Source organism: Eriocheir sinensis, chromosome 26 (assembly GCF_024679095.1).
Source record: "Eriocheir sinensis breed Jianghai 21 chromosome 26, ASM2467909v1, whole genome shotgun sequence".
In the NCBI taxonomy this organism is placed as follows: Eukaryota; Metazoa; Arthropoda; class Malacostraca; order Decapoda; family Varunidae; genus Eriocheir; species Eriocheir sinensis.
Window position 1 is genome coordinate 14,241,826 of NC_066534.1, and position 10,928 is coordinate 14,252,753.

The 10,928-nt window shown below is 41.7% G+C and overlaps 1 long non-coding RNA gene across 1 annotated transcript in view; it reads left to right on the forward strand.

Moving 5' to 3' along the window:
- The first annotated feature begins 9,208 nt into the window (after positions 1-9,208).
- Positions 9,209-10,928, forward strand: part of LOC127003799 (uncharacterized) — a 36,251-nt gene continuing 34,531 nt past the window's right edge. The window contains exon 1 of the long non-coding RNA XR_007757405.1: positions 9,209-9,379. This is a non-coding gene — a long non-coding RNA (uncharacterized LOC127003799). The remainder of the gene's footprint in view (positions 9,380-10,928) is intronic.

The following is a 10,928-nucleotide window of genomic DNA, read 5'->3' on the forward strand; positions in this document are numbered from 1 at the left end:
GATAACAGGCTGCCAGATAATTTAATATACAAATAACAGGACAACGAAGAAAACATCGCCCTATTCGTTACGTGGAGGCGGGTGCGAGAAACTGTCACGGAGCCACACTTACGTTGCATCGCTCGTGACACTATTTCCCGGCCCTCAGACGTCCTAAACAAGCGGCAACATTCCACTAATTTCGTGTACATGGCACCAAGAAAACCGTATAAATCTTAAAGGTGATGAACGCCAGCACATGGAATCTTTCATTATACTTGTTTCATTGCATCTTCAGTCGGTTCCGCTGCATACACTGAAGCGCCTGATCTCCTTCCTCTCGTATTAAAGCTCCTCCTGTTCTGCTCGGCGCCCTTCACCGCTAGGGATACACCTGTGCTGGCCTGTGAGGGGAAGGGACGCGTCTCGCCCACGGTATTGATTGTGGAGTGAGGGAGAGGCTGTTGATGAGGAATGACCACGGGAAGTGAGAGACAAATGGGACGCCAAAGTATTTATCCTGTGCTCCATGCCTGACCCTCCATGCATTGTGGAAGGAGTGTAGATTACGAATGACTGACATAAGTGCACCATTTGTCATTAGTTTGATCAGCAGATTTGATTTCGAACTACCTCTGAAAAAAGCTCATTATAGGCTATTGATAATATATAAGACATGCACGCGCGTACACACACACACACACACACACACACACATTTTGTTGCTGTGCTTTGAACTCTTGAGTGCATGAAAAGGTCCTGGAAACTGATTAGTGTCCGCGTGGGAGAGGCGACGTCTTGGAGAATGGCATCGTCCAAGTCGTGAGTCAAGAAAAGATAATCCTGTGAAAACCATAACATTGTATAATCACTGTTATCTTGATTAAACACAATGAATTCCCAATCACAAAATGTTATTGAAATGTGAAGGTAGTCCTGCTTGACAATGCGGCCATTCAGCAAGTCAGAATATCCATCCCTCTGGTGGGAGGCGATAGAGGCTCTGAGTGGGGCGGGCAGGGTTGGTTTATAATCTTAGGCAGGCGGACGCTATGGAGCCAAGCTAAGACTGAATTGATCATCTCCACACCTTTGTTTTGCCTCTGGATTTGCATAAGTTTGTGACAAAGCCTAACACTGGCAGGACTGGAGCGGAGAAGAGGAAGAGGGCGAAGGGAGAGGAACGAGCGTAAAAAGCGAAGCGATAAAGGGAGGGAAATGGTGCACTACAGGGAAGACCAGAGGAAAGTATTGTTATTAAATTATACGGGCGAAGTGGAAAGCCTTGTCATGACTTTACTGAGAGGTTCCTTGGTGTTCTTTGAGAGAGAGAGAGAGAGAGAGAGAGACTTTTCATTTTTTTCATATTCTTATATATTGGAAAGTAATATTTTTATTATATATATATATATATATATATATATATATATATATATATATATATATATATATATATATATATATATATATATATATATATATATATATATATATATATATATATATATATATATATATATATATATATATATATATATATATATATATATATATATATATATATATATATATATATATATATATATATATATATATATATATATGCAAAGGAGACCGCATAATATTCCTGTATACATGAGAAAAGCATGATGCCCTGAAACTAAATCATTAATATGACTTTGTCTTTTAAACAGAACATTATAATGAAAAAACACCTTCAACTTGCATTTTTTTTTTTTTTTTTTTTTTTTACGTCTACGCCTATAGCGCCGGTAGGCTTGCTTGAGGAGCCTGGATGGTGTTCGGCCCCAGCCCGTCATGGCGCAGGCAAGTGTTTATAGTGGCGCCATCTTCTCTTTTGTTTGGCGAGTCATAAAAGACAGCAGATGTCAATGCTGTAATGTGTTTATTTTCTTGTAGGTTTAGTTCATCCTGAGGTAACTACGACCTCCCAGACAATAAGAGGGCCGCAGCAGCTTCGCATGAATTAATATCAACAGCATTGTAAAGCAAGTGGTCCTGTACTTTTCAGTGGTCATGGTTAATGCTTTTATTCAACACCCATTCCATGAAAATTTTGGAACTGAATCGAAACACATATACAAGGAGAGGAGCTGTACACACCACCCCTACAATTCGCCGCACCATCACCTTAGGATTAGGGATCAGTTTTTAGTCATGTGCAAATTATTGTCGGGATCTCGCAGCGTAACAATACCCCAGTGTGCCTCAAAGCTCTCTAAATCAATCGCCTAAAATAAAATCAATACTGCCTGGGAAAATCGCCCGGAGAAAGCCATGTCACTATTCTTGACGGTTTAAAAGATCCGCTCAGATGATCAGTGGGGATTTGAGGTGATGGAACATGATAACAAAGAGTGCGTGGAAGTTTACCATGTAGCCTTGTCCACGAAAGGAAACACAACCCCAGTTCTCACCACCCTCAAAACTGTATGGATCGGACACTTGTGCGGCTTAGGTACGGGGAAGGGTAAGTATCTTGACTAACCGCCACAATGAAGAGATTGATACCATGATAGTTCTTAGATTCTGGCGGTTCTCATCTTTCCCGTTCCAGATATATATTCACGTACATTATATACGATTTAGATCTTTAGCAGGCGGTGCGAAAATATCAACACAAACAACAGCAGTTACGAGCACCACTCTTGACTATGTGGAATATGGCCCTTGGAATCTAGAGGACCGATCCCCTAACTCCTGGTGATGGCTCGCTGGGTGCCGCACGGAAAGTCTGAGGGAGGATGACGCTCCGGCCGCAGTGTTATTTCCCGTCGGTGTTCCGGGAGGGCCGCAGCGCTCCGAGCCGCCGTCTTACCGCCGCTACCCAGGAAGATTAATGTGAATGGGGCAGCGAAGCGCCGGCATACAAACCGAGCGGCTGTTTATATCTTTATGAGAGGAGAGCGAAGGGCGCCGGAAAAATTGGCGGAGGATTTATTTTATTCTGATCGTAAGCCGGGTTATTGGGTACACTTAGCGGGAGTTTTACGGCCTTAAGGGTGCCGCTACGAGGCCTTAAAGTATTTTGCGATGGCTTGCAGTGTAATGTTCGGGAAAAAAGACTCGGAAGATTTCGTAGGACTTTTTAATGTAGCCGTTTCTTATACCCCTTACACACACACACACACACACACACACACACACACACACACACACACACACAGCCTCGGGCACCTCAGCACTTTGCATTGCCACCAGAAGGAGCCAAAAATTATCGTTTTAAATTAGGCGTCATATAATTTTTAGTCTTAAATGAAACCAACACATAACATTTGTGTTCTTATTTTACTTGGCAATATGAATGTCAGTAGTTTTAACAGCATTCATCCACAGATAAATGAAACATTATATAAACATGGAAAAAGGCAGTTTGAAGCCAAAATAGAGGAATAGAAACTACAAATAAAAGAAAAATACAACAATTTTAAAATCAAGAGTGCAGAATATAAAAGAGAAACTCGGATATATGTGAAAAAATAGTAGCAGCCAAATCAAGGGGCAAAAAAGGATAAATAAACATTGGACGGAGAACCGAAAAGGCCAAAAACACGCATTGATCTGCAGTGTCATTATAGGAGCGTGAAGGGCAGACTTAACCCCTTCATTTGCTTATCTATCGAAGGGATGAGCCAGCCCGCGGGAAGGCTTAATAGCGTGCAGTGATTGGCCCGCCGGTACTGGCAGCCGCTCACTCTCGGCGCGAGGGAGACCAGGAAGAGTGATGGAATGCAAACAGTCCTTGACAGCATTATTTAGCAGAGAGAAAGGGAGAAGAGGGACAGGTAAAAAGTAATCGACGGGGGTGTTGTTAAAGGTGAAGTTCCGTTGCTGTGACAATAAAACTCACACAATTTGTATATACGTAGGACTGACAGGTCTCCGTTGTGCTTCGGAATATAAAGTAAAAAGCTCGTAGCCTTTTGTTCCTGAACGTCCGATCATGTTTGTTACCTCCTTTTCACACGTTAAGTGTTTCCACGCAGGTATTTCATCACTTAAGACAGATTAAGAAAGAAAAGGTTAATTTAGAGATAACTCGAACAAAATCATGGACATGCTGAATGGAATATATAATATTATCATCGAGGTAACATTCAAGTAATTTTCACTATGTATTCACCATGTGTGATATATTTTTTTAATGCATCGTGAACAAGAGAGAGAGAGAGAGAGAGAGAGAGAGAGAGAGAGAGAGAGAGCAGCTCAGTCATCACTGGAACATGACGGCTTTTAAGAGTTTATTATCATCGTCATCATCGTCATCGTTCTAGTTGTCATCGTATATATCGTCACGACATCGTCATCACTATCACCGTCCAACGCAGCAACAGCAACAGCAACAGCGAGGATGCAGAACTTAATGTCTATTATAATTTAAGCGGGTGGAAGTGTTTTGTAGCCCATGACAGCGTATATCCATGCCTCTCCCACAACGCTGCCATTGCCGCCGCTTTTTATACAAGGAAACAATAGGAGCTTTGCAGATAGAGCTGGAATCACGCGGAGAGAGAGATAACAAACCTTTATCCTCTCAGACTGGATTTCTCGAACCTTTGAGGGCCAAAAAGCGGGGCGTCAGTCACTCCTTGATTCTGAGTTCCTTTCTCCCGAACCTGCATTCCACCAGCCCCGCCGTGAGGATTCATCTTCTCACTTTGATTAAGTTTCGGGAAGTCCATAAAGTTTTCCGCGTGTGGTTCAGAATGGGCCGGGCTCCCATGAAAAACAATTTAAGGATCGCCCGAAAGTTTGGGTGCATCAGGAGCACCGTTCGGCTTTCAGGTCCCCGCTCGATATCTTCACCATCCGTGACCTCTTGCCAATTCGACAGTCCAGCACAGAGTCATTGTAAGCGCCCAAACCAAGGTAGATTCACCACAATGATCCGTTATTTCTGCTCAATACTAGATAGATAAAGAAATTTCCTGTCTGGTATCTTAAAATCCCTCCTCCTTTTTTATATCAACGCCAAACACCAAAGCTACAAGGAATTTTCGTGGTATTTTGTGTTTGGTTGAAGCTCACGAACTTGCTGTATTGGACTGTAAAACTGGCCCCTTGTCTTTTTCCTCTTCCTCACCATTTTCACCCACGCATGTCCATTACACGCGTTGCCATACATTTACGTTGTGTCACTTGTCGCGTTAGTCATAAACGGCATCGTCTCGGAGGAAAGCTGCAACAGAGATATAAAGTAAATCTGTTGAATACGCATTTAACACTATAGTCTGTGTGGTCTGAAAAAATCTCTCTCTCTCTCTCTCTCTCTCTCTCTCTCTCTCTCTCTCTCTCTCTCTCTCTCTCTCTCTCTCTCTCTCTCTCTCTCTCACACACACACACACACACACACACACACACACACACACACACACATACACACATACATATATACATATATACATATATACATACATACATACATATATATATATATATATATATATATATATATAGAGAGAGAGAGAGAGAGAGAGAGAGAGAATTTGGTACTGGAATTCCATACACAGACCTTCTTTGCAATCACCTTTAGTTAATTTGTTTGGTGTTTGACTGTGTCCCCTAAACTCATTATCATTTAGATATTTCCCGAGTTGTCCTGAGTCATTTATATACTTGTGCTCAACCCTCTGGATTACGTGTTCCTGAAGGAAGGGAGCTGGAGGGAAGAAGAAAAGCAAATACATTGGAGGCTGGCAGCCAGGCAGGGAGGGAAGTGAAATGTGGAAGCATTAGGGAAGCGAGAGGGTAGAAGGGAAAGGGGAAAGACATTCACGGAAACGTTGGCTGGAGAGTAACAGAACGTTTAGAGCGGTAAGGACGGAGGATATATCACAATGAAAGGAGAAAGATTCATTATTCAAATACATAAAACAATCTTTTAAACGCACTCACCCACCCAGCCATGTACACCGAAGCGCACACACACACACACACACACACACACACACACACACACACACACACACACACACACACACACACACACACACACACACACACACACACACACACACGTCCTGGCTTTGCAGGTGTGCAAACAAATTCCATTGGAAAAACGAAGTGATATTTTCCAGAGACAAGGTAAACAGTCAAGACGTAAAAACAAATTTAGAAAAAATCTCATTCCTTTATTTCCCCGTGAGACCCGCAGTGCTGTTAGGCTGCCTTGTTGAAGCCCGCCCCGTGCCAGTTTTCCTTCCCCGGGTGTCTGGGCGGGGGAACACTTTGACGTCCTGTCCCTGTCCCTTGTTCGTACTTGCAAGGGAAGCTTGGGCTGACGGACAACATGCTGCATTGCTGGTGATGTTCAGGTGATTCTCGGTAATCCAATGGCCCTCGACAGGGTTAGTCGCTGATGCGTGTCAAAAGCGGAGGCGTGAATTCGCCACTTTCTGGGCGGAAGCACTCGCTGCACACTAGACAAATGTTTTCCAGGGGTAATTTTGCTAATTTGTTATTCAAAATGCTGATATGTGTATTGAGATGAGGGAGGGGTATAAACTGCTCATTTCAAGTGGAAAATACATGCAAAAATATTTATTTTTTCCCATGGTAATGTCTCGTGTCACAAGTTAAAGGAAAATAGTAACAATGAAATAACGATTTTTATGACAAAAAATATTTTAAGTCATATATATATATATATATATATATATATATATATATATATATATATATATATATATATATATATATATAGATATATATATATATATTTATTTATTTATTCTGACGCAATAACGATTCTTGGTGTGGGAGCACTTGGGTGTAAGTGAGAGCCTGGCGAGGGGACAGAGGCAGCAGCTGTGTAGTGTTATTTGACGTGTAGCTCCTCGGTGACGCTAGTTGTACAATTCATTACATTACGCATCTTTCTCCCGGCAGCTACTGGGGTGAAATACATCATATGAAGTGTTCTTGAGGGAGCGACAGGGAATAGGACGACGCTCTGTGTGTGGGGGGGGGGGGGGGAATGGGGAAGCATAGAAATATTGCACCCAAGAACCTGACAAAATGAATAGACGTTACGTGGGGAGCGTCGCGCCGAGAGGGATAATAAGACTAATGACATGACAACAAAATAAATTCTACTGCTGCTTCAGAGACAGCGATGTAAATCAGCTACCATTTCACTCGGCACCAGACAAGAGTGACACGCACTTACAACAGTCCTAAACTCAGCTCCGGGTGTAATATATGGTGATACGTAATATATCTAAATTCCCTTACAAGGTTCCTAAACTTTCCCATTATGTATTCAGTATTTGAGTTGTAAGTTTAAGCCGAGAGGAAGAATAACGAGAAGGGCTCTCCAGCTGCCGTCGACAACATTCCTTCTCCAGTTATATTCGAATTGACTGTGGACTTTATTGTCAAGCGTTATATATATATATATATATATATATATATATATATATATATATATATATATATATATATATATATATATATATATATATATATTATCATTGAAGTAGGGATACTGTTAGTATTGGCATCGGTAATAATAATGATACGCAATAAATGATATTGATATTTGAGTTAAACTACTACTACTACTACTACTACTACTACTACTAATAATAATAATAATAATAATAATAATAATAATACACACACACACACACACACACACACACACACACACACACACACACACACACACACATCAGTCGTAAGGGTGACAGACAGACATGAACACACGGAGGCTAAGCAATGCAGTGGTGTATGAAGCACGCACATTACCCTCACGTTCAGAGACAGGTTTTTATTGAGGAACCTCTACGAATATTCTATTTTTATACCCTTTATTCAGTGTTTTGAATGACGGTGTTACGGAAAGAAAGTAAAATAACAGGTCAAAATATAAACCCTTGTAAATTTATGAGAAAAGTTTGATTCGGTGTCTGCGGCAAAAAAACACGACACCTATACACGACCAACCAAGAGACACAACACCACCGAGTCAGCCAGCACGCCCGCTGCCCGGCTCACCCTCAGCTCAACATGGCTAGGCTTGGCGCAGCTTTTATTCGGCAAGGCGTCTAATTGGTGTCGATTTTATGAATATTCAAGAGGCAGTTTTGGCGAAAAGGTAATATTGGAAAGAACAGCGAGCGCCATTACCGGTAAAGGCGGGGCGCGGCGGGCCGGCAACTGAGCCATTTGCGGCCGTGGAAGGGCCTGCCACTCTCACACAGAAAACGAAAAAAAAAAAGTAATGGAGGAAACAAGGAACCTGTAGAGTGATGATATTCACAATTAGTTTATCTGTGACGTTAGTTCCTGGGCCTTGTTTCGATTTTGGTTTAATATATTTTATTTTTACAGATGTCTCGTTTAATATTTATAAAGTGTTAATTTAATATAAATGGCCTTGAAAAAGCATGTTTGAAATTTTATGTGCTATGTTATGATATCACATGGCGCTCTTCACGCATAGGTTGAGTTGTATCGATCATATTAATTAGTATTATTTTTATTGGCGCCGAGGGGGTCCGGTTGGCCCTGTGGGTACGATGCTAAATTAAAGGAATGACAAGGAAACGAAGTGATTACGGCGCCGACTCTCCCGTGTGTAATCGGAGAGGATGTGGTGAAGAGGACTCTTGGAGCCATCCCCTCCCCATCTGAGTGAGTGAGTGATTGCGTGGCGCTGAAACGCTCTGGTCATATGGCGCCGGACAATCTTATTTTTATATATTTTTTTTAAGATCGTCCGGCGCTGTATGACATGAGTTGTTTCACTGCCATACAAAAACTACTTAATCACGCATTCAGTCAGTCAGTCAATCATTCACTCTATGAGTCAGTCTTATGGGGACCACTCCCCTGCGTCATAGCTTCCTTCAATTAATTGAAACGGATTTCCATGAGTCATTCTCTGCTGGGGCAGCGTGATGTAGACTTTTGTGATCTGCCCTTATCCAGCCTCCACCATGGAAACTGATTATATATATATATATATATATATATATATATATATATATATATATATATATATATATATATATATATATATATATATATTAAAAGTAGTAGTAGTAGTAGTAGTAGTAGTAGTAGTAGTAGTAGTAGTTGTAGTAGGGGGAACGCCATTAAGTAAAATAACTTAATGAAATTAGCATTTGTTATTGGAACATGCATCGAACCATGTGAAGAATATTCTGGAATGTCCAGTAAAATAAGGGCACTGAGCTGCCTACGGTCAGTCAGCTGTGAGACGCCTCCGTACGGCAACACCTCAGCCTAAAACAGTCTGCTGTCGAACGCGAGCAAACGACGTGGCCGTCAACATTAACACTATTTTACTACTGGCTGGCTTACAAGACGCTGACCCCTCAGTCGACCTTAACTGAAACCCCTCCAAACATAAGTACGTATAGTCTGTATACCTTAAAATATTGTACCTTTAGGCTTATGGGAAGAGTTATTTAAAGTATTTCTTGCGAGAATAGGCCTTGCACGTCGCAGGTGAGTCGGTGTCTGAGATTTTGGCCATACCTGTATGTTGCGAAATCATAAATTCGCAATGAGAGAGAGAGAGAGAGAGAGAGAGACAGGGTTGCTAGGTCTGTCCTTTTAAGGACAGTCTGTCCTATTTGAGATCCAACTGTCCGCAAGTTTTCATGAAAAAAGGACAACCTTAAAACTGTCCTTTTCTGTCCTATTTCTAAAATCCATGCTGGGTTCATAAATATAAATTCCAATAAGGATTATTCAGAAACAAATCACATAATAATGTTGCAGGTACGTGTACTGACGGGTGTATCACCGGTCAGTACACGTCCAGGACGCGTCACTTTCACACCCGCCTGGCGGCCTGGGGCCTGGGCCGCGCCACCAATACGTCAGTGACGGTCAGTCTCTGTCCCGCCTGGGCCGTGCCAACACTTCAGTCTCTGTCTCACACTCAAAGTAGAAGGGCTAAAATTATCATTGTAAGTGTAGTAACCGCCGACCAGGATACCATACTAATTGTGAAATCAGTTTTTGTGAAATATTTGTTACAATTTTGATATCAGTGAATGATTATTTTTCTAATTACGATTTTTTTTCTATTTTATTACTTTTTCTTAAACTTGCGGTTCTTCAGATCATTAATGTTCGTTCTTGATTGTTACAGAATATTACTATCGTAAATTACCACAATGGGGAAGTGGAAAAACACTTACAATGAAGGGAGACATTATAAAAAGGAGTGGGAAGAAGAATATAAATGGCTTACTTGGATGGACAATGCTTGTTACTGTAAGTGGTGCAAGTGCACTCTGTCAAACATGCGGAAATCTACATTTGAACTACATGAGAAAACAATAAAGCACAAAAAAAATAGGCAAAAGGAAATTAATATATATGTTTGTCCTTTTCTGTCCTTTTTTCGGGATGAGTCTGTCCATTTTTTAGCTCACACGTCTGGCAACCCTGGAGAGAGAGATGATGTTAAAGATTTACTCCTAGTATCACTAGGGGAACGGGCCCTTGTCTCTCCCTGCGCGGGGGAGCACGGGCCCGTAGCAGGGTACCGACAGACCGACTCTATCGAAATCTAGCCGACCGAGTCGGTCTGTCGACGAGGACTGGCGTGTCTCAGGAGAGAGAGAGAGAGAGAGATTGTTTTTTATAAATTTATTACGCTTATAAAGCGACAAGCCTAGTACAGATATTATTCTCCGTACAGTATACAAAATACTCGTGACACGCAGGACACGCTCATGTCCAGTGAAGCTGTACTTTTAGATTGGAATGAAACATTAACATTCTAAGGCAAATTTCAGCACCCATCAAAGTGTGGGTGTTGCACTAAGACAGTGTCTAAATTATTGTCAGCTAAGAGGAACTGACAGACATGTAACAAGTCCTGGTCCCGGGGCAACAAGTCTCTCACTGAAGGACACTCGAGGCAGTAGTGGTGGAGGCTGTTG